Raw genomic sequence first — 24902 nt, forward strand, 5'->3', positions numbered from 1 at the left:
AGGTGATCGTTACGGCCTCACAGCTGGTGGCCGCCATCTTGCGTCGGCGATCGGCTCAGCGCCTCACCCAAAGCCCCAGCTCCGGTGCCATCTCAGGCCGCGATCAAAGACGGGGCATATCTCCGGCCGTACAGCAGGTAGAGACTCCGGAGGCACTCGGCCGGTGAGTACTACCATTCATCTTTCCGAATCAGCGGTGCAGGCCCAGTATCTCGGTCAGGATATCCTCGCGGGGCGGTGAGGTCTACAGAGCCGGGCGCCTAAGCGGCCATCATGGTCGCCGGCCTGGCTCCTCCCCCAATAAAACTTTATTGACCATGTTCATTTTTTCCTTCTTTCAATCCTACCAACCAATAGGATGTCATCGTTTTATGTTCTAACTTTTGGTCTCAAATTCAAATCCATGTGTTTATAGATGAATGTATAATTCTTCCGATTGGTTCAGGCCATGTGGATATAGGGTCTTTAGATTTAAAATGTAGCGTGATTCTGTGTGCCGTAACTTCCTCTCCCGGTCTCCGCCCCGATTCATAAAGACCGAACCAATGCCATATCAAAGCATATGGAACAACATCACCAAGGAGATTGGCAACAACTGAAATTTTATAGAATTGAAACAATCCCAAAACAAGATCGTGGCGGAGACCGGGAGAGGAAGTTACGGAATAACAATGAAAACAAGAAATGAATCGCAAGTTGTCTGAAAATGGAATTATAATAAGAAAGATGAAACAGAACTACAAGGACCATAATTCCAGAGGCTGAACAGATGACAGGAAATGGTCATGAACTTTTTGATAAATGTTTTCAATTGTGAGCCAATGGGGGGGCCCATTGAGCATGAGCAATGTGTGGTGGAACACCGAAACGCGTTGATCAGAGCGCTATCAGCCCCTTAAAATTAAGTAAAAAATAAAAAGAATAGTGTTTAAAATCATTTCGGGAGTGCGGCCCATTTTTTCCTTGAAAGAGGGAAAGTGTTAAAATGTGAAGCAGCGTGGTTCTGCCGCAGGAGAACGCACCAACGAGGAGTGCTGCAGGATCCGGGCAAACTGAACCGAGTTTGAGAGAATATATATATATATGAAAACATCAGAATTCCCACGACTTGCTTCACACATGGAAATGAAGACAGGGACACGGACACCAATTAGGTGCGTGATTTCTTTTATTCAAAAGAGCAGACGCTTCGGCATGGTGCCATGACGCGTTTCGCCCAGCAGGTGGGCTTGTTCAATATAAATATAAATATATATATATATATATATATATATATATATATATATATATATATATATATATATATATTACTTCGAATCTTCTGGTTCCCACGTTTGTTCGCAGAAGTCACGGCACCACAGCAGCAGTAAGTTTAAATTATTTATTCTTTACAACACCATGTGCATTGGCAACAGGACGGCCTACGCGTTTCGACTATACTTAGTCTTCAACTGGACCATAGAGTCCTATGTGTCTAGACAATTTATACTGTGCTCTGTGTGAGTACCCTCGTCAGTTTCCATATATTTAAAAATACAACTAGACTACCAGTCCTGAGCATATATACAAGGCACATTGTCAACGCCATTTTGCACTTGATTTTCAATTCCAACATCCTTGTTATATAGTAAAGTACTTTTATATGATGTGTACGGAAGAGAAAAGAAGTGCAAAGTATATATATAAAATGTACCTACCGGCGGTCGCCAGTAGGTAGTTATAGTTAGGACCTAGCGTTTTCTGATTTGCCAATATCTTTGGCGCCGTTTGACCAATCTTCGTGAAAGTTTCAAAACTAATGGTTCACTCAGGTCAGCTCCTGTCTTGAAAGTTTGGGGGAGATTCATCGAGAGGGGGCAGAGAAAAAAGAGGGGATACCAAACGTGTTTTCTCCATGTTAATTGCCACAGGAATTTTGAAATCGGCTAAAGCTTGAACTGTTGAACGGAATTACACCAAATTAGGCAAAAATGTAGGTCTTGGTCCAGAAAGCGTGATTTTTTTAATGGCGTAAATCAGTTCAGTAGTTCCTGAGAAAAAATATATATACACGATGGTAGGGACACAGTAAATATGACACTGTAGTCAGAAGCCATAAATATCCGAGGCACTTCACTCGGCACATACATTCACAGCGAATTGACCAACGCAGTATTGGCACCAATACTTCACGTCTGGGGCATAGCAAAACATGGATAGAACGCACAGTCCAACCTCTTTATAATATAATTTGCAAAGCACTATGAATATATTGCACGTACCTTTCTCCATGGTCATGAAATGCAGCTATCATTATATATAATTTTGTTTTAATGACAAATGAAGAAAATACACACAATAGTTTTATTTAAATGTTTACCATTTGCCTAATTGTTTGTTTATTTAATTTTTTTTATAATTTGCGACTATAAGAAAACGTGTTCCAAAGTATTTAACTTAAATGATGCTAAAAGAAATACTGAAATTGCACCAGGACTAATCACCTGTCACGGAGCGCACCTCTTCTATGCCTTTCATGAGAGGATAGTATCCAGGACAACCCATGTAGGCTGCTGCTAAGCCAATCACACACATGTATGTATATAATGCACTTCACTCTTTGTGGACAGATGTTGTGATCAAGGTGTTTTTTGCCGCGAAACGCGTCAAGTCAATTGCATGGAATAAACTTTTTCTTTGATATATTGATCCACGGTGTCAGCGCCTGTTTGCAAACGCAAGGATTCAGGATTGGATTATATATATATATATATATATATATATATATATATATATATATATATATATATATATATATATATATATATACATATATGAATGAAACAAACAACTCCTCTCGAAGAAAGAAGCAGAAGCCACAGCGGGGATTGGAAGACAGCACCGTTTATTTCAAATCAATGGCGAATGCATTTCGGCCGGTTTGGCCTTCGCCAGTGCCTGCGGTGGATGTGAAGGAAGTCGTGACGTTCTGCAGTTCAAATGCACCCAACCACACTTTGATAGGTGGATGTGTCCGCTCCGCCCCTCAGCAATAATTATCTCAGGTGATAGGTCAGCCGGTCCAAGAAGGTCTACGGACTCCGTTGCCCAGGATGCAACAGTGGCTCTATATCACCAACACCATTGCCACGCAGGGAGCCTAACCTTAGCAGGGCAGTCAGGGCATCTGGTGCGAGGCTTCCAGATAACATGTAAAAAAATCCTCCTTTACTTTCAAAAGAAGCGCACTGACTCTGGAAATGTTGCTTTCAAATTCCTTTATTCGTGGAATGACACGGAGGCAAAGAGGCTCACTGTTCCCAATGTTTCTGCTCACCAGAGCTTTGATCCAATTGGGAACAGTGAGCCTCTTTGCCTCTGTGTCATTCCACGAATAAAGGAATTTGAAAGCAACATTTCCAGAGTCAGTGCGCTTCTTTCGAAGGTAAAGAAGGATTTTTTGACATGTTATCTGGAAGCCTCGCACCAGAGGCAAGAGGGATACAGAAATTTGCAAAAGAGGTGCCGGAAGAAGCAAGAGCAGAGCAGAAAGAACCGTCAGAGGTGCAGAAAGAGGCAAGAGGGGTGCAGAAAAGACAGAAGTGCAGAAACAAGCAACAGAGGTGCTGAATGATACAAGAAGGGTGCAGAAAGAGGCAAGACTGGTACGGAAAGAAGCAATTGAGGTTCAGAAAGAGGCAACAGAGGTGCAAAAAGAGTCAAGAAAAGTGCAGAAAGTAGAAGAGATTTGCAGAAAGAGGCAAGAGAAGTGCAGAAAAGGAAAGAAAAGTGCAGCAAGAAGCAACAGAAATGCAGAAAGAGGCAAGAGAGGCGCAGAAGGAAGCAAGAGTGGCTTGCACAGAATTAGTATCAATTTAACACCCACATTTAGCAATAAGTTCTAGGTTTGCAAAGGGCCTTCCACCACGTTGTAATACTTGTCGCTGCATTTATGATAATGTTTGAGTTAGAAACAAGGCTTTTTTTGTACAAATCTGCAGATTAAGGAGCAGATGATGGATTATGTGGCTAATGCAAAAAATGTAAAATTGGGCGAAAGTCGTACAGCCAAACAGTCGCATAATTCCAGTGGCCCTGCTCATACTTCTGACTAGGTCCACAAGTGCTCCTCAGTGATTCCTTCTTTTCTTGTCTCACTGAGTTCATAGTTGAGCTTCTATGGAAACAAGGAAGACTAAACTGGAGGTTACCACTCCACAACAAAAACTACCATACCACATAATTACTCTCCATAAACGTAATCCCACTCTACATAATTCCTACACACCAAATACCACATACTTTATATCCACATAATTTCACTGCACAATTTACTACATAATTCCACTACACACAACATACATCCACTAAACTCCCAAAAACATTAGTAAACAACAATTACATTTACAATGCCAATAGCGCTAACTCTGACAAATGCGAAACCTATTGCTTGCAAACACTTCTTTAACTAGTAAACGCGTTTGCAGAGTGGTGCAGAAAGGGGGCAGGGCCTCCAACCAGCGCTCAGGAATTCCGCGGCGTAGGACTTATAGGAGTTACCAGGAGGGCTTCTTGGCCCCCAAAGTCCCTCAGGATTAAAGTGGACTTCATCCCCCATCCTGTAGTGTGCTAGGAGACGCATTTGCCGAGTGGTGGAGAAAGGGGGGCGGGGTGGCCTCAAAGGCGTCTTAGCAATCCCACTGTGTGGGACTTACTGGAGGTAACAGGAGGGGTAGTTGACCCCTAAGGACAACCTTGGGGCCAACTACCCCTCCTATTACCTCCAGTGAGTCCCTCACAGCAGGATTACTAAGTTCTCATAGAAGGCCACACCCCCTTTGCCCACCACTCTGCAAACGCTCTCCTTAGCGTGCCTTTGGATGGGGATTGAAGTCCCCTTCGCTGCTGGGGGTCTTTAGGGGCCAACTAGCCTACCTCTTACCTCCAGTAAGCGCCACACAGTGGGATTGCTGAGAGGTGGACACAGGCCACACCCCCTTTCTCCACCACTCTGCTAACGCGCCTCCTGGCGCATTGTATGTTGGGGTATTAAGCCCCTTTAATTTCTGAGGGTCCCTGGGGGCCAACTAGCCCAGCTGGTACCTTCAGTAAGCGCCACACACCTGGATTGCCGAGAGTGGTCCTTGGCAATGCCCCTTTTTCACACCACTCTGCAAACCCGGCTTCTGATGCACTGCTGCTCAGGGGATGAAGTTCACTTGTGTCCGGAGGTCCTCAGGACACAAGAGGACCTCATCACCCCACCAGCAGTGGGCCAAGAGGCTTGTTTGCAGAGTGGTGTAAAAAGGGACATGGCCTCGGATCACCTCTCTGAAAACCAGCTGTGTGGCGCTTACTAGAGGTACCTGGTGGGCTAGTTGGCCTTGTGGGACCCCCTGAGTAGGCCTAGGGTGTTTGTACCCTGACCCTTTTTCTTGTTTTACCGAGTCACAAGATGGCTTCGAACACATTCTGGTTTAGAGTGTTGGCAGCCAATCAGAGTGAAGCTCGTGCCCAGGAGGGTTTGCGAACCCTCCTCGGTGCTCAGATATCTATATCTATCTATCTATCTATCTATCTATCTATCTATCTATCTATCTATCTATCTATCTCATTGTTCCCAACGTTTCTGCTCACCAGAGCCTTGATCACGGGAGGCAGTCTCTCTAACATTTGAATTGCCCACGTGGTTCTCCTTTTAACCCCTTCGATGCTATTGACGGAACGGTTCCGTCATGAGCGTCGGTTGGCCTGTGCTCATGATGGAACCGTTCCGTCATGAGCCAGAGTCAGTGCGCTTCTTTCGAAGGTAAAGGAGGATTTTTTGATATATAGATAGATAGATAGATAGATAGATAGATAGATAGATAGATAGATAGATAGATAGATAGATATAGATATCTGAGCACCGAGGAGGGTTCGCAAACCATCCTGGGCACGAGCTTCACTCTGATTGGCTGCCAAAACTAAACCAGAATGTGTTGGAAGCCATCTTGTGACTCAGTAAAACAAGAAAAAGGATCAGGGTAGAAACACCCTAGGCCTACTCAGGGGGTCCCACAAGGCCAACTAGCCCACCAGGTACCTCTAGTAAGCGCCACACAGCTGGTTGGCAGAGAGGTGATCCAAGGCCATGTCCCTTTTTACCCCACTCTGCAAACAAGCCTCTTGGCGCACTGCTGGTGGGGTGATGAGGTCCTCTTGTGTCCTGAGGACCTCCGGACACAAGTGAACTTCATCCCCTGAGCAGCAGTGCTTCAGAAGCTGGGTTTGCAGAGTGGTGTGAAAAAGGGGCGTTGCCAAGGACCACTCTCGGCAATCCAGGTGTGTGGCGCTTACTGAAGGTACCTGCTGGGCTAGTTGGCCCCAGGGACCCTCAGAAATGAAGGGGGCTTAATACCCCAACATAGAATGCGCAAGGAGGCGCGTTTTCAGAGTGGTGGAGAAAGGGGGTGTGGCCTGTGTCCACCTCTCAGCAATCCCACTGTGTGGCGCTTACTGGAGGTAAGAGGTAGGCTAGTTGGCCCCTAAGGACCCCCAGCAGCGAAGGGGACTTCAATCCCCATCCAAGAGCACGCCAAGGAGCGCGTTTGCAGAGTGGTGGGCAAAGGGGGTGTGGCCTTCTATGAGAACGTAGTAATCCTGCTGTGTGGGACTCACTGGAGGTAATAGGAGGGGTAGTTGGCCCCAAGGTTGTTCTTAGGGGTCAACTACCCCTCCTGTCACCTCCATTAAGTCCAACACAGTGGGATTGCTAAAACGCCTTTGGAGGCCACCCCACCCCCCTTTCTCCAACCACTCGGCAAATGCGTCTCCTAGCACACTACAGGATAGGGGATGAAGTCCACTTTAATCCTGAGGGAATTTGGGGGCCAAGAAGCCCTCCTGGTAACTCCTATAAATCCTACGCAGCGGAATTCCTGAGCGCAGGTTGGAGGCCCTGCCCCCTTTCTCCACCACTCTGCAAACGCGTTTACTAGTTAAAGAAGTGTTTGCAATTCAATAGGTTTCGCATTTGCCAGAGTTAGCGCTATCGGCATTGTAAATGTAATTGTTTTTTACTAATGTTTTAGGGAGTTTAGTGGATGTACGTTGTGTGTAGTGGAATTATGTGGTAAATTGTGGAGTGAAATTATGTGGATACAAAGTATGTGGTATTTGGTGTGCAGGAATTATGTAGAGTGGGGTTATGTTTATAGAGAGTAATTATGTGGTATGGTAGTTTTTGTTGTGGAGTGGTAACCTCCAGTTTAGTCTTCCTTGTTTCCATAGAAGCTCAACTATGAACTCAGTGAGACAAAAAAAGAAGGAATCACTGAGGAGCACTTGTGGACCTAGTCAGAAGTATGAGCAGGGCCACTGGAATTATGCAACTGTTTGGCTGTACGACTTTCGCCCAATTTTACATTTTATGCATTAGCTACATAATCCATCATCTGCTCCTTAATCTGCAGATTTGTACAAAAAAAGCCTTGTTTCTAGCTCAAACATTATCATAAATGCAGCGACAAGTATTACAACGTGGTGGAAGGCCCTTTGCAAACCTAGAACTTATTGCTAAATGTGGGTGTTAAATTGATACCAATTCTGTGCAAGCCACTCTTGCTTCCTTCTGCGCCTCCCTTGCCTCTTTCTGCATTTCTGTTGCTTCTTTCTGCACTTTTCTTTCATTTTCTGCACTTCTCTTGCCTCTTTCTGCAAATTTCTTCTACTTTCTGCACTTTTCTTGACTCTTTTTGCACCTCTGTTGCCTCTTTCTGAACCTCAATTGCTTCTTTCCGTACCGTCTTGCCTCTTTCTGTACCCTTCTTGTATCATTCAGCACCTCTGTTGCTTGTTTCTGCGCTTCTGTCTTTCTACACCCCTCTTGCCTCTTTCTGCACCTCTGACGGTTCTTTCTGCACTGCTCTTGCTTCTTCCGGCACCTCTTTTGCAAATTTCTGTATCCCTCTTGCCTCTTTCCGCACCCCTGTTCCCTCTTTATGCACCTTTCCTGTCTGTTTCTGAACCTCTGTTGCTTCTTTCAGTAATTCTCTTGCCTCTCTGCACCTCTCTTGCATCTTTGTGCACCTCAAGTGCCTCTTTCTGCACTTCTCTTGCCTCTTTCTACACCCTTCTTGTCTCTTTCAGCACCTCTGTTGCTTCTTTCTGCACTTGTCTTCCTTCTTTCTACATCCCTCTTGCCTCTTTTTGTTCCCCTCTTGCCTCTTTGTGCACCTCTCCTACGTCTTACTGTACCTCTCTTGTCTCTTTCTGCACCCCTGTTGGTTCTTTCTATACTGCTCTTGCTTCTTTCTGCACCTCTTTTGCAAATTTCTGTATCCCTCTTGCCTCTTTCTGCACCCCTGTTCCCTCTTTCTGTACCTTCCCTGCCTGTTTCTGCAAATCTCTTGCCTGTTTCTGCACCTCTCTTACCTTTCTGCACCTCTGTTGCTTCTTTCTGCACTTCTCTTGCCTCTTTCAGCACCTCTGTTGCTTCTTTCTGCAACTCTCTTGCTTCCTCCTGCACCCCGCCTACCTCTTTCTATACCCCACTCTCCTTTAACTGCAGGTCTCTTGCTTCTTTCTGCACCTCTTTTGCTTCTTTCTGCACTTCTCTGGCCTTTTTCCATATCCCTCTTGCCTCTTTCTGCTCATCTGTTGGTTCTTTATGCACCTCTTTTGCAAATTTTAGTATCCCTCTTTCCTCTTTCTGCACCTTTCCTGCCTGTTTCTGCATCTCTGTTGCATCTCTCTGCACCTCACTTGCTTGTTTCTGCACACCTCTTGCCTCTTTCTGCACTCCTCTTTCTGTACCTCTCTTGCCTCTTTTTGCACCCCTGTTCTGTCTTTCTGCACCTTTCCTGTTTCTGCACCCCTCTTGCCTCTTTCTGTACCTCTGTTGCTTCTTTCTTTACTTCTCTTCCTTCTTTCTGCACCCCTCCTGCCTCTTTCTGTACCCCTCTTGCCTCTTTGATCACCTCTCCTTCCCCTTTCTGCACCGCTCTTGCTTTTTAGTGCAGGTCTCTTGCCTCTTTCTGTACCTCTTTTGCTTCTTTCTGCACTTCTCTTGCCTCTTTCCGTACCCCTCTTGCCTCTTTCTGCACCTCTGTTGGTTCTTCTGCACCTCTTTTGCAAATGTATGTATCCCTCTTGCCTCTTTCTGCACCCGTTTCCACTTTCTGCACCTTTCCAGCCTGTTTCTGCATCTCCGTTGCATCTCTCTGCATCTCACTTGCTTGTTTCTGCACCCCTCTTGCCTCTTTCTGCACTCCTCTCTCCTCTTTCTGCACCTCTCTTGCCACTTTTTGCACCCCTGTTCCGTCTTTCTGCACCTTTCCTGTTTCTGCACTTCTCTTGCCTCTTACTGTACCTCTGTTGCTTTTTTCTGTACTTCTCTTCCTTCTTTCTGCACCTCTCATGTCTCTTTCTGTACTCCTCTTGCCTATTTGTGCACCTCTCCTACATATTTCTGAATCCCTTTTGCCTCTTTTTGCTCCTCTGTTGGTTCTTTCTGCTCTGCTCTCACTTCTTTCTGCACTGCTTTTGCAAATTTCTGCATCCCTAATGCCTCTTTCTGCACCCCTTTTCCCTATTTCTCCACCTCTTGTGCTTCTTTCACACTTCTCTTTCTTCTTTCTGCACTGCTCTTGCTTCTTTCTGCACCTCTCGTGCAAATTTATGTATCCCTCTTAGCTCTTTCTGCAACCGTTCCCTCTTTCTGTACCCGTCTTGCCTCTTTCAGCACCTCTGTTGCTTCTTTCTGTACTCCTCTTGCCTCTTTCTGTACCCCTCTTGCCTCTTTAAGCACCTCTCCTGACTCTTTCTTCACCTCTCTCGCCTTTTACTGCAGGTCTCTTGCCTCTTTCTGCACCCCTTTTGCTTCTTTCTACACTTTTCTTGCATGTCTGTACCCCTCTTGCCTCTCTGTGCACCTCTGTTGATTCTTTCTGCTATTGCTTCTTTTTGTACCTCTGTTGCAAATTTCTGCATCCCTCTTGTCTCTTTCAGCAACTCTTTTGCCGGTCTGCACACCTGTTCCCTCTTTCTGCACCCCGTTTGCCTGTTTCTGCAACCCTCTTGCCTCTCTGTGCACTTCTCTTGCTTCTTTCTGCATCCTTTTTCCTTTTTCTGGATCTCTCTTGCCTCATTCTGTGCATCTCTTGGTTATTTCTGTACTGCTTGACTCTTTCTGCACCCCTCTTGCCTCTTTGTGCACCTCTTTTGCTTCTTTCTGCACCCCTCTTACCTCTTTCTGCACCTCTGTTGCTTTTTTCTGTACTTCTATTGCCTCTTTCTGCCCCTCTCTTGCTTCTTTCTGCATCCCTGTTGTGTCTTTCTGCACTTGTCTTCCCTCTTTCTGCACCGCTCTTGCTTCATTCTAAACTTCACTTGCCTCTTTCTGCACCTCTCTTGCTTCCTTCTGTACCCTTATTCCCTAGTTTGCATCCCTCTTGCCTCTCTCTGCTGTTCTCTTACCATTTTCTGCACCTCTTGTGCCTCTTTCTGCACCTCACTTGCCCCTTTCTGCACTTCTCTTGCTTCATTTCACACCTCAGTTGCATTTTTTCTGCACCCCTCCTGCCTCTTTCTGTACCTCTCTTGCCTCTTTGTGCACCTCTCCTACCTTTTTCTGCACCCCTCGTCTCTTTTTGTACCTGTTGGTTCTTTCTGCTCTTGCTTTTTTCTGCACCCCTCATGCCTCTTTTTGCGCCTCGGTTGGTTCTTTCTTCACAGCTCTTGCTTCTTTCAACACCTCACTTGCCTCTTTCTGTACTTCTCTTGCCTGTTTCTGCACCTCTGTTGCCTCTTTCTGCACTTCACTTTCTTCTTTCTGTAACTCTTTTGCTTCTTTCAGCACCTCTGTTGCTTTTTTCTGTACTTCTCTTGCCTCCTTCTGCACCTCTTAGTTAGAGGTAGTGTTCATCCCTCTGCCCTATTATGTACTAGGGCCATACAGGGAGGTCCTGCCTAGCACAGGGGTACCCCAACATATTGTGTACCCTAGTGTATGTAGGTGCTTTTACTGTATTGTAAGTGTCTTTCAGCATAGCACTGGCTCCGGGCCGGGTTAGAGCCAGTTACCACCATTACCAGTCAGCAAAACATTGGGTACACAGGATGCCTTTGCAACAAGGTCTCTTTCTGCACCTCTGTTTCTTTCTGCGTATATCTTGCTTCTTTTTGTACCTTTCTATGTCTTTCTGGACTTCTGTTGCCTCTTTCTGCATTTCTCTTGCTTCTTTCTGTGCCTTTCTTCCTCTTTCTGCACCTGTCCTACCTATGTAGGCATAGTTAGAAACAAGCATTTAAAAAACCTTTGAAATTCACTGAAAAAACATAGGTTTCAGGGACATTATAGTTAGAAATTAGCATTTAAAAACCTTAGGAATTCACTGAAAAAAACACAGGTTTCAGGGACGCTATAGTTAGAAATTAGCATTTACAAAACCTGTGAAATTCACTGAAAAAACCATAGGTTTCGGGGACCTTATAGTTAGTTGGACATTTCACTCGTACAAAACCAGAGAAATTCGGCCGTTATAGTTAGTTAAGCTAGCTATAACTCACGCCCGCAATGCACTGCTGATGAGGTCACATATTACATAATTCATGACATGGTCAGTGACATCACTGATGACATCATCCACATGATAATGTGATGTACCTCCTCACACCCTAATATAACCTTTGATACACCCACTCTAAAATATAGACTACCATTTTCGAAACCATAGACACACCAATACCAGTCACTACATACCTACACACTGTTTCCTAGGTCTACACACACATCCACTCATTCACCCATACAGTCACTCATACATGCCGTCACTCATCAATACAGCACTATCATATGCACTCATACACCTATACAGACACTCACACCACCACTCATCCATAGTTACTCACACACCTAGTCAGTCATGCAAAGAATCAATCACACTCCCATTTACTCACCTATACAGTTATACACACACCACCTCACTTATTAATACAGCTAGTAACACATACTTACTCTCTTATACAATCACTGATACAAGCACACACTCATCCACACTTTGAAGCAACTATTGATGATGAAAATCATGGAAATATTTACGTTATAAAATCCTTGCAAACTGTATAATATTGTGTCATGGTTTATTTGATTTGCTAGTTGTGGGTGTCATACTAAGATTTCTGAAAATATTTGTCAGTTGGACCATTTGTTGTTCATACCATTACTGGCCAGGTCCGGCTGAATACTAAATTTCCCTATTGTTGTGTAACAACATACCACGCCCAGGCATCCGCAATGCTTTTGCCACCTTCTACACAGCTTTATACGAAGAACAAAATATGCAACAAGACAATTTACTTTGAGGACTGTACTACTACAATACAACAGATAAATTGTGTACCCCTCGAGGATGAGACTTTCATAGAAGTGGTTAAAGCGGTCATAACAGAAACGCTTGGCGGCAAGGCACCTAGCCTAGAAGGCTTCCTTATATCATTTTACAAGACTTTTGCAGTACCGTTCATTAAAGGCTTCAATCACTTTTTAAAACCAAGTAGAGTGACAGAAACCATTTTAGAATTGCACTGTACCTTATTAGTAAACCCGGAGAAGGACCCTACATCTTGCTACTCTTATGGGCCTGCTCTTCTTACGGACCAATAGCACTCCTTAATTGCGGTGTGAAGATTCTTATGGTATTACGGCTTACACATATGCACACATCTGCTTGGTTTCCCCCCAACAATTAGGGTTTATAAGGATCTTCATGCCTATGACAATACAAAGCTAGTGGTAACTCTTACTGAAGCGGTGGAGACTAATAAACAGCCAATGGTCAGTCTCTTTCTTGATGCAGAGAAGGCCTTTGACCGAGTTTCACTAATAAAAAATATTACATGATTGGGATTTCTACTGTGGGGGACATGTGGGTGAAAGGAAAGAAGGCAATGTTCACGGACCTCCAAATTAAGTATCAATTAGCATCGTTGGAGGCTGTTTGATATCTCTAGATTAGCCATGCCATTGATTCGGCCCTCCCTAAGGATACCCCCTTCCGGATTCCTTGCAGCTAGAGGACAGACTATTGCTGAACCCAATGGACTGTAAGGCTATTTCCCTCACATATAAGAAACTAGTCAACAACTGAACCAACCCAATGCTGAAACTACGTTTGGGGGAGATAGCCGACGAGGACTGGAGGGAGGCGCTGGCCTCTCCCTGAGAGGTGGTGATTCCGATGCGACTTCGGCTGGACCAGCTCAAGAATCTCCACAGGGTATATTTTGACGCCAAATTGTTATTTGGGTTGGGTAGGAGGCCTGATCCACTCTGCCTCCGGTGATGTAACCAGACTGGCACATTCACACACATTCTCTGAGGCTGCCCCCACATACAACAATATTGGAAAGACGTTCACCCGACAACTGGTCAGGGCTTGTGATAAACCCATACAACCATCTCCCACACTATGTTTCCTTAATATCAGGGAGGCAACTGACCTCTCTCAGGCGGAGCAGTTGTGGGCCACGATGGGCTGGATTATAGCAAAATGAAATATCGCCCAGAAGTGGGGGGTGGACACCACACCGCACGTATGCGACTGGGCAAAAGACATGGAATACGCCATGATTGCAGAAAAAACAATGTATAAAGGGAGAGGGTGCCCACGAAAATGGGATCATAAGTGGGGAAAATGGAACAAATATAGGCGTGATATCTGCATGTCTCCTGCGGTGGAACTTCAGAGGGAGAGACAATCATGGTTGGGAAGGGTGGGTGAGACGTTGATGTCACCCGCACCAGGCAGCCAAGGATAATACGCAATTGCATATGGACAAGTAGCGGGTTTTCTCGCTGTTTTGACTTGAGCACATAGCTGTTACCATAATAGAAATGTAGTGCCGCTGAAGATTGTAGTCTTATGTAATCCTGATTGTTTGAAGGTGTGAAACAATGCTGAAATCTTGTGCAGCTCTGCCAAAGATGTCTGTATGATATCTTTTAATGCTGCAATTTGTTCTCAATAAAAACTGTTTAAAAATAAATACGTATTGTGGCCAATTATAAGAAACAGTAACCAGATAACAGTGAATGGGAAGTACTCCCCAAAAATTCCAATCATGACAGGAACTAGACAGGGCTGACCTCGGTCACCTTTTATATTTGCCTTGTCAACAGAGCCCTTCATTTATAGAGTTCAAAATAACCCAAACCTAAAAGGGACAGTCATAGATAATTAAGAACACAAGCTGGCACTATATGATGGCGACATCCTCTGCTTCCACACTGACCCGGAGGTGTCCTTTCTGAAGCCTTATGTAACAACTGGCCATCTTTGCAGTGGTTAACTGATTTTAAATAAATGATATGAAACCATATAGAATGGGTATTTTCAACTATATCCATAACAATGTTTGCGAATCCCTAATAACCACCGGCTTCAACTGATCAGAAGCTCCTATCGGATATTTAAGCATTAACCTACCCAGAAAACATTAAACATATATCAAAGCCATCATATCCTCCTAAACTCAAGGAACTATACAAAGATCTTTATTGCTGGGGAAAGTTGGAAAACCCATGGCTAGAAGGATTACAAGTATAAGCAAGAAATTCCTCTCCCTTCCACTATATGCATCCCAGACCTCACCAATCAGAATTCCCAATCAAGATGATTTATTAGATGAAATCAAGAAGAAATTGCTGTTGTTTGTCTGGAAGGATCAGACTCACAGGTCTCTAGGATCACACTTTATCACAGCACTTCTGATGGTCAGCTGGAGTTCTCAAATAAAAAAGCCTTTCGTAAGGTAACTAAAATTCACCCAGGCACTTGACTGGAATCGTAACCCAGGTAGCAAAGGGTGGGTAAGGGTATAGCAGAGCTATTCCTTAGTACCTCTAAATGATCTTAAATGACTATCACAGAGGACAAGGCTGAGAGGAGGAACACTCCTCGACTGGACAACAATACTAGAATATTACCAACAGACAGCAAGAGGAGACAACGACCTTCCTCTCCCTGATGTCACCAATTATTCACAATTCAGATCTTCAATCGGGGATCTTAGTCTCAGGATTCAAAAGATTGAATGGAAACGACCCACCCCTTCTGGGGGTGACTTATTTCGGGGGTGGGAGTTAAAATCAAGAGAAGAAATTCAAGACTACTTCGGACTGAACAGATAGTACGAGTACCTGCTGATGCAACTATTACACTGGTCGAACACACACAAGGTAGGAGAGAGTAGAAGAAGGGGGGGGAAACATGGCGGCAGCAAGCTAGGCTGCCGCGGTGCTCCGAGCCTAAGCTCCTGCTAGCGGCTCTATCGCATAGTTCGGGCAGCTCCGAGAGGGGTGTAAAAGCCATAGGACGAAGAAAGGCTTTTTTTAGATTGAACAAACCCGCATTGTAGCTTTTTTCAGAGTTTTAGCGTCTTAACGACTTCTCCTCCCGACGACGTCGGTTTTCACTTTCTATGTGTCTTCACTCTGCTCAGTTGAGAGCAGCTCCTCCTGAACGCTTGCACGTAGCGGCACCGAAATCTCGGGCGTTGCAACGGCCCCGTTGGGTCTGCGGCTTTGGTCCCTGGCCGCCCTGGAGCTCAGGAGAGGCAGAAGGCTTCGTAGTCTTCTGCACGTATCTTGCACCAGCTCTACTGGACTTCGGGCGAGTGAGAAAGTATTGGCAGCTACGGCGGTGGCGACGGAGGGGGCACTTTCAGAGGAGATTGCTGCTGCTTAGAGTGAAAGTAAGGGTACGGATCTTAAAATTTCATTATCACCACCGTTTTCTGCATCGCATCAGCCACCTTGGCGCAAAGGTAAGCGCGTGTACAAAAGGAAAGAGGGCAGAGGTGCAGTTAACACAGGTGCAGCCCTGAGGGTAGGTTTAATCTCTACAGCAGAGCCTGCAGCAGATCCTCTGAGTGTAAATGTAACCCCGGATGCGTGTTCTGTAAAAAAAAAAAAACTCTTCATACTTGTCCACAGAGGTTAAAGCAAAACGTGCAAAGGGGAGCAAAGCTGCTAAGAATTTTAAAACAGTGCTTAGCCTTGGGTCAAAAATTACGCCATCACTGCGTTCATACTTTAAAGTCTTGCCACAAGTATTGGATCTTACAGAGGACCGTGCTATATCTATATCCGGTCCCTTAAGTTCTCCCTCTGCTCCAGCGCAATTAGAGGTACCCCCTCTGCTATTATCTAGTCTCTCTTAAAACAGTCTTATGGAAGTGTTGCGTGTTGGTGGTGCGGAGGCAGACGGCAGTGTATTACCTTCAGTTCCTTTTTTTTTTGTTAACAACGGAAGAGTGATAATACAAAACACCTCAAGTGGCAAGTCAATGAGAAAACCAATGAGAAAACAAGAAAACCAAAAATAGCTAAACCTGGTGAAGGAACACAAAAGTTAATTATAAAAAGAACCCTCACTCACCAACCTGGTGGTGACATGCTTCATCATTGGGTTCCCACTGGAAGGACCAAATGTCCTCCCAGTGTTCTACTATGCCTGTTTAAAGCAGAGCTGGTTCTTTTGTGTGTTGATGCAGTGAAAAAACAAAAGTGATAAATGAGTACAAAACTTAAAAAATGCGTAGTTGTGACTGTCAACTACTTTATTAATAGTCCAACCAGCATTAGTTAAAAACAGGTGAATTTGGTACTAACAAGTAGGTTTTTTTAAATGAAAACCCTTAGTCCTCTAAAAAATTGGTCAACATGTTTCAGCTTAAGAGCCAGAATCACTCATCATTCGTCAGGACCGTAAATGTAATCCTCTGGCGGTATGCACGTGCTAAGGCGCACCCAACCGTGAGGATATAAATGTGAAAAAAAAATTGTAAAAATTGTAGTGAATTACTCACGGATTTACCTGTGGGGGCACGCTCAGTAATTTACTGGGGCCTTCTATCTGTAGGGAGGAAGCAGAGCAGTAATTCAAGAGACATATTAATCACATGATTACATTTATACCTTGTGACACAAATCACAGGGCAGCGTTTCCAAACCCTTGCCATCACCAGCTGACACCCATTATGGTGGCACACTATTCATGCAAGCATATATCATCCTTAAGTTGCCAGGAAATGGACTTTTCTTCACTTCTTGGTATTGCCATATTGCAACAAATCGACTGTTATTGAGGAGTTAAAAAGTGAATTTACGGCGACTATAATTGTCGCAACAATTAGTCTGAGGCTGCAAAATATTCAAACTATTCAGTAGAAAAGAACCACGCCTCAGGTCATACGAAGAAAATTATTAGTAATAGCAGTGCACGCTGTTTAAAATCATAGACTAACCGTAACAGAACCCATGAGAGCTCCGTTATTAGTTAAAATCATGGAAGGAAAAACAACCTCTCTTGGGACTTACAAAATGCGCTTTTTGTCCGCATGTCATGGGCGTATACGGCAGGGGTTCCCTTCACACCGTGCAATCTGTAATTGGATTAGTGAGAAAGCTGTTAATATCTCTCCGCAACGTCAGCGTTGCTTAGACTTTCCCACTCCTAATCACATTGCCTCTCAAAACTCCCGCCTTGCTACCCCACTTACTTTTTTGCCGGCGACTCCCCACAGGCAACCTATTGTTTGCACTTCCGTGGCCCGAATGAACATCAGACCAGGGCACCGCGGTGTGAGATAACGTCAAACGTGGGTCACGTGACTCGCGTATCATGACGTTTGTTTCTATTCCTTTCAGCTTAAAGGGCCAGAAGTTCTTTCAAGTTTAAAACTTTATTGTTACGCTCAGAGTCTTCGACCTTGACACTCCGCGAACTCAAATGTTGAGGGCCAGAAGTTTGCGTGTTTATAAGAGCGGTTTCAAGACGAGAATTTAATTATATCGCTCAGAAACTACGAGCTTGACATTCTTATAAACTCCCAGGGCATTTTCATGTGTTGATCCGGTGTAAATGTCCCACACGTTATTCACATGTTATTAAAGGGAAATACAAAAACTTTTTAATGTTATTTTTAAGTACATGTTGGCAAAAGCTAGTGCTTATTGATACTTATAGGGTGCTCTGTCTTGGCTGGCATGGATTTATTTGTGCACAGACAGGAGTACCCAATGTTTCCTTGTTTATAGAATGTGGAGAAACGATCTTTTCAGTTCACCCTTTAGAAAAGACTCATCTGCAGTCAGCCTCACAGTCACTTTTATTTTCGGGAGAGCCTAGTGGGGTGGATGAAGATGCCCCTACTGTTGTCTTTACCGGGGGTGACGTCGATGTAGGGATAGAGGAGATGCAGGTGGTGCAAGGGGTGCAAGGGGACGTCCAACAGGGGGTTATGACCATTCCTCCTAGCCCCGCTACAGAAAGTAGTAATATTGGCATTACGGCAGCTTCCCTACAACTAATGTTTGCCTCCTTATCAATGGATATTAAAAAAGGTTTTGACTGTGGGTTCCTCGGGGACTTCCGCCACATCTGGTGGGATTGCCCGGTGAGCCGACCTTACTGGGAGGAAATTCTCTCGCACATCAATGACATCCTTGCATATCCCATTGAGGACTCTATGGCCTATGTCTTGTTAGGATTGCGTGAACCTGGCCTTGAGTATCAGACCCGGGTGGATAAAAAGATTTTGTGGCTATGTCTTGGAGCTGCAAAGCTCACGTGGGCCGCTGCCTGGAAAAAGAAAGAAGCTCCGGCGATATCTTTGTGGCACGCACAACTCTGGAGGTTGCTAAGCATGGAAAGAGTGGCGGACATCTTCCTTGGCCATTCCAAGAATTTTCAGTATCAGTGGGGACCCTTGGTTACTTTCCTCTCTAAGGGGCTACCATCGGCTGTATGTCCTGCTTCTTTGCGGTCACTACACCTCTTTCAAGTCTAGTATGGATGATGGTATGTGTGTTGGTATGCATGGAGTCACCACCCTGGGGGGGAGGGGAGAGGGGGGGGGGGAGTTTAATGTCCTGGTTCTCGGGGTTGTGGAGGTGTCCATAGCTGGGTTCATAGCCTGCTTGACTTGGATATGAAGGATCGTGGGCCAGACTGTTATTATATTTGGCTATCTGTACCGTACTTGCCCATTTGACAGGCCTACCGGAACTATTGCGTTGCTGATTTAGAACTCTGATTCTTCGTTCTCGGACTCAATATGCTTATGTTATCTTGAGATGCTAATGCTTTGTGACTCCTGATTTTGCCCCCTGCGTGGGGTAATGCGCGGCACCTCCGCAACCCCACTTCTGTTTTCTTGTTTAAACTCAAAATAAAAATTTAAAAAAAAAAAAAAGGTTTTGACGAGTCCACGGCTAACCAGATGGAGATCAGAAATTTCTGTGAATCCCTTGACAATAAGATTGATGGTCTCACTACAAGAACGGAGGCATTGGAGGAAAAAGTGTCTGTATTATCTTTACATCTAGACCAGGCTAAAGAGGAATTACCAAGCTTAAAAAAGAAGATCTTGTCTTGGACGAGAGGATGGAAACGTTGGAGAATAATGCCATACGCAGTAACATACGAATCCTCAATGTTACGGAGGGGAATGAGGGTTCAGATATCAAACAATTTGTAATTTCGCTCTTGAAGGAGGCACTATGTCTGGATCAATCTATTGAGGAATTGGCTACTGACATCCAGTGTATCCAGAGATCCTTTTAGACGGAACCCTCAAAGGACTAAACCCAAAAAGATCCTCGTAAACTTTCATACTTATTCTCTAAAGGAGCATATCCTCAATTTGCCCTTAAAGCAAAAATCCCTGGTTGGGAAAAGGTTCAATTTTCAGATAAGGTCTGACTTATCTAGGGTTACCCTAGAGAAGCAGTGGGAGTTTGAGAGGAGGTTAGACACATTTAGAAAACTGGGTGCAACAGCGCAACTTGTGTTCCCTGCCGCGCTGAAAATAATGTACAATAATAAAATGTTTAATATCCGAACAGTACAGGCGGCAGATGAGCTATTGTTGACTCTGGGGAATGATAAGGGGCCTTCTGGTTAAAATAGATATAAGCTATTTTTCATCTTAGCAGTTTTTTTTTGTTTTTTTTTGCCTAAAAAATACAAAAAATAAATGAAAATAAACGAAGAGGGAAAATACAAAAACAGGAAAGTGGATAGAAAGTAGTGAAATAAAATAAAATGAAAAAAAGAGGGAAAATATTGGTCAAATACAACTTATCCACTAGAGAAATAAAGGGTATAGATAGGGTAGATAGAGTTGTCCCTGACTACAAACTGGTAGCTTTTTCTTTTTTACGTTCCACATTAGTACACTCTTTTCTATTTTCTCACTATTTGTTATTAAGCTATAGTCACCTAGCAGGAGCTTAGGTAGGGGTACTATCTACTGGACCTGTTCCGGTTAGATAGAGCAAGGGTTTCCCAAGAGGTAGGAGGGGGCAGCTCAGGGCACTGGGGTACCAGGGTGGGGGGGGGGGGGGGGGGGGGGGTAAGGGAGAAAAATAAAAAAATTCCTCATTTTCCGATTGGTTTAGTCTAGTTTTAGTAGTAAGGAAGTAATGTCGAATGATTTAGCCTCACAGTTGTGGCAGACTATTGGTAGCCTCCTTTTTCTAAATGAGTGGAAAATCGGTGGCTGGGTTTGTACTTTATGAGCAGTCTAAAAATTCTCTCCTGGAATGTTAATGGCCTGCGCACCAGACCCAGAGCAGATAAAATTATGCAATATCTATAGGATTCGGATGCGCAGGTCATTATACTCCAGGAGACAGATTTAATCAAGACCGAAATGCTCTCTCTAGTCTAGTTAAGAAAAACAGGTAGATTGATGTCTCGGTATCCACCTCACAAGCTATGAATATTAGGGGAGTGACCATCATCTTTAAAAGACCGATAAGAGCAAGGGTAGTCTCTCAGTTGGTAGACCCAGGTGGCAGATGGGTCATCACTACAGTAATCATTGCAGGGGCTCAAATTACAATTGTGGGTTACTATGGGCCTAACCAGGATGATCCCTCGGTCTTGGAATCCCCATTTTTATCACTTATTGTCTTTCCCGGAACCGACCATCTTGGCGGGAGACTTTAACATAGTATTGGATCCTTTTTTGGATAAAACTCCCAACAGTAGACCTTTAACTCTTTCTAAAACTAGAGCCTTCTTGCTTAATTGCATGAAGCAATATGGTTATGTAGATATTTGGAGGGTTAGGTCAGGACAGCTACAGGGCACCTCTTTTCGTAATTATGAGTATCACCACCAGTCAAGAATAGATTTCATATTAGTCACAAGCTGGTGGATTCCGTTAAGAGTGTTTGCTACTCTCCTTCTCATCTTTCCGACCACTCAGCAGTATTTATGGAACTCACTGTTGCTCCCTAAACATCTACTAGATCTTGGTCATTTGACGGCTCTTTACTCTCGTCAGCGGACGACATTTCCTTCCTTAAAACAGAAGCCCAGAATTTTATGCACAATAATATTGGATCGGCTGCACCTGGAATAGTGTGGGATGCCTTTAAGGCTTGCTTGAGAGGTCTTATTACAAACAAGATCACATACTGGAGGAGACAGTATAAAGAGGAAGTTGCGTCAATAGAAGGTGACATACTTAAAACCCAAGCTGATATGGACTCGAATACTGCCTCCTCCGAGGTTAGATTATCATTGTTGCATAATAATTTACTCTCCTTAAAGTGTCAATTGGGCTCGGTATTAAATCAGAGAATTTTGCAGAAATGGGAGGCTAGTAAAATAGCCCATTTCCAGAATGGGGAGGGGCTGGGAAATTATTGGCCTGGATTTCTAAAACCGACCAGGTCCGCAACAATATTGACTCTATTACTACTAACAATGGGACGTTTTCTTCTGATGTTGATATCAGAAGAATATTTCGAGTTTTTCCAGACCATCTATCATGAAGACAAAAAGATCGATCCAGAGCGCATTGAGAGTTGGTTGAGAGAAATCTTCCTCCCCATACTCTCTTCTTAACAACGTACATTTCTTGATAGTGTCATTTCGGAAGAAGAGGTCAGGGCCGCGATTTAAAGTAGTAAGAAGGGAAAGGCGGCAGGACCTGATGGTCTACCAGCTGAAATCTATAGGGTCCTGGAACAAGAAATAGTACCCTTTCTCACTATCTTATTTAATCAAATCTAACAGGAAGGTCTACCACCCCCGCTATCTTGGGATAACGCATCAATCACCCTGATTTTAAAACCAGGGAAGCCAGCCTCGAGTTGCGGGTCATATAGGCCAATCTCAATATTAAACGTAGATTATAAAATCTTTGCTGCCGCTCTCGCGAAGAGGTTGGGATTAGTTGTACCTGATATCTTCCATCAGGATCAGAAGGGGTTTGTCAAGGGCCGTCAACTGCATGAGTTGACATATGATCTGATAGGGGCCATTGACATGGCAACTTTTGACTCCGTACCTCTGGCTGTCCTCGCGCTTGATGCCACCAAGGCCTTCGACAGGGTAAATTCGTTATACCTGTCGGGGGCTTGGGCTAAGTTTAACATCGGGGTGGTTACCGTAGAGCAGTCAGTCTTCTATACCAGAGCCCTACAGCTCGTGTTTTGGTGAATGGAGATCTATCGGACCCTTTTACCATCACAAGGGGGACGCGGCAGGGCTGCCCTCTTTCCCCTCTCCTATTTGATCTATACAAAGAACCCTTCGCTCAGCGTTTGAGGGAGGATATAAACATCAAATCCTTTATCTATAGGGGATGGGAAAAGAGAGTGGCCCTGTATGCGGACGATATTTTGATTTTCTCATCAGAGATACGTACTGCACAACTGAAATGATGGTATGGAATGATGACGTCAGTGACATAAATATGCAATCTAGTTTAAGTTTGCGATACTTAGTATTGTTAAAGACATAAACCAAATTGCTACAACTAACTTTGCTGTTGTTGCTAAAGATTGTCGCAAACTCATGCAATCATGGTTGCAACTTCCATTATCGTTGTTAGGTAGAGTTAATCTGATTAAGATGACTATCCTACCAAAGATTTCTTTTTTATATAATACTATTCCTCTTCATTTTGATGCATCTTTATTAGTTAAATTACAGGGAGATATTTCCTCTTTTATCTGGAATAAACGTATCCCAAGGATCGCATGGAAGAAACTTAGGCGACGCAGGGAGAAAGGTGGCCTAGCAGCTCCAGATTTGCAAATCTATGCATGGGTGTTCCAACTCTCCCATGCCCGAATGCTATTAAAGATGCCCACAGATCTTGGCATTGGGAGCATGTTTTCAGCTGTGCTTAAAGGGGACGGAGTAGGCCAGTCAGGCTTTCTGTTTAAATTTGGAGACCCTAAGTTCTTCAAAAAGATCAAACTGAAGGTGCTGCAGGGGATGGCAAAAACTTGGGCTAAACGGAGGTCATCAATAAAGTTGGGGTATTTCTCTAGTAGGTCTCCTCTTTGGGGTCTTCCCGAGAGTCCTGGATGGCTGGGAGACAGTCTAGCTGTTCCTTTAAGGGATGCAGGTGTGCAGGTTTGGGGAGACCTGTTTGTGGAAGGGTGTTTGCTCTCATGGGAATGCTTAAAAAAAAAATTGGGCCAAATCTGTCTAGATTTAAATACATGCAGATTGCTAGTTGGGCTCATTCGTTTACCTCCCAGCCCTGATGTGGGAGCAGATTGCCACTAGGGGGTGGTTGTCAACTGGAGTCCCTATTGCTAGACAAACCTACGGCAAAAAGGAGATCTCCTTATGGTACAATCTGATTCAGGAAGAAGTGGACGGTGAATTCCAACTACCAGAGTCGCTGTGGGGTCCCTTACTTACCGGTCACAAGGTGTAAGATCTGTGGCTGACATCTTACAAGGTTTTGTGGGACATTGTTAAGCCTGCCTGGCTACGTAGAAACCATCTTTTCACTCTACACAGAACCTATTACTCCCCATGAAGGCTGTCAAAATTCTCTCATGGAAATCTCATGGCATGTGCCAGGTGTGGCTTAGCAGCAGCCTCGGATGCTCACATGTTTTTTGACTGCCCCCACCTGGCCTCATTTTGGGACACTATAAGCAACACACTTACGTCCTCGCTGGGTTTTCAAGTGTCGGTAGAACTCCCTCTTGTAATCTTTAGAGTCATTGATGGGGCCCGGAGCCTGGCCAAGAATCTTCCGATTTATTCCATCTTATTGGCCAGAAGGAAAATCTGTAAAAGATGGAAAGATCCTACTCCCCCTTCCCTTAATGATTGGTATGCCTCAGTCTTGCAAGTGTCAAAGCTGGATCTGGCTAGGGCTGGAAACCAAGACAAGAGAGCGTTCTGGTACCTGCTGGACTGGGTCCATTAAGTTGGCCGGGGTTTTTTTTTTGATTACGCAGCTATGGTTTAATCTCCCTGTTGTGTCTTCTTCCGGTTGGAATCCCGGTGCACAATGGCAGCAATCGTCACCTTTGTTATATTCTTCTTTAGGTTTCTTTTGTGTTGACATCTACAGATAGCGTCACTGCTGTTGGGAGTTGGAATCACACACTAATAGAATCCCTGCCAGTTTTATACTGAGGCAGCATGACACATTCTTCCGATGGCAATACGTGAAACCATGGTGGCAAATGAGGACAAAAAAAAAAAAAAGTAGGAGAGAGTAGGTGGGAAGGGAAAAATACCCACTTGAAGCTATGTTTCCCAATACATGAACCCAGAAAGGCATCACCTTGCTCCATTGTCACATAAGCACCTACAACCTTAGCGCAAACATAATTATGTACTCTTTTGGGATAGAGACTTGTGGATGGAGGTAAGAGAGCAAACATAGATTAAAATTCCATTTCTCAGCCGCAGACGTTGCAAGAAGCTTGTTGTTTTTTTGTTGTGTGCAGGTTTATTTTTGTTGCACTATTATACTCACTTGTGAATCAACACATATTTTTAACAGCACTAACTGAACATTTGGTTGTGTGACAATGTGTCATACATACAGTACCTGGGGATCGAGCCTAGTGCCACTCCTCGAGTAAGTTGTGATAACTCAAC

The 24902-nt window shown here is 44.3% G+C and overlaps 1 protein-coding gene across 1 annotated transcript in view; it reads right to left on the minus strand.

Annotated features, from left to right (window-relative positions):
* CLPB (ClpB family mitochondrial disaggregase) overlaps positions 1 to 24902 on the minus strand; it is a 1391731-nt gene that overhangs the window by 1221028 nt on the left and 145801 nt on the right. The gene's annotated exons all lie outside the window — the stretch shown is intronic.

This window comes from Lissotriton vulgaris, chromosome 8 (genome assembly GCF_964263255.1).
Source record: "Lissotriton vulgaris chromosome 8, aLisVul1.2, whole genome shotgun sequence".
Taxonomy (NCBI): Eukaryota; Metazoa; Chordata; class Amphibia; order Caudata; family Salamandridae; genus Lissotriton; species Lissotriton vulgaris.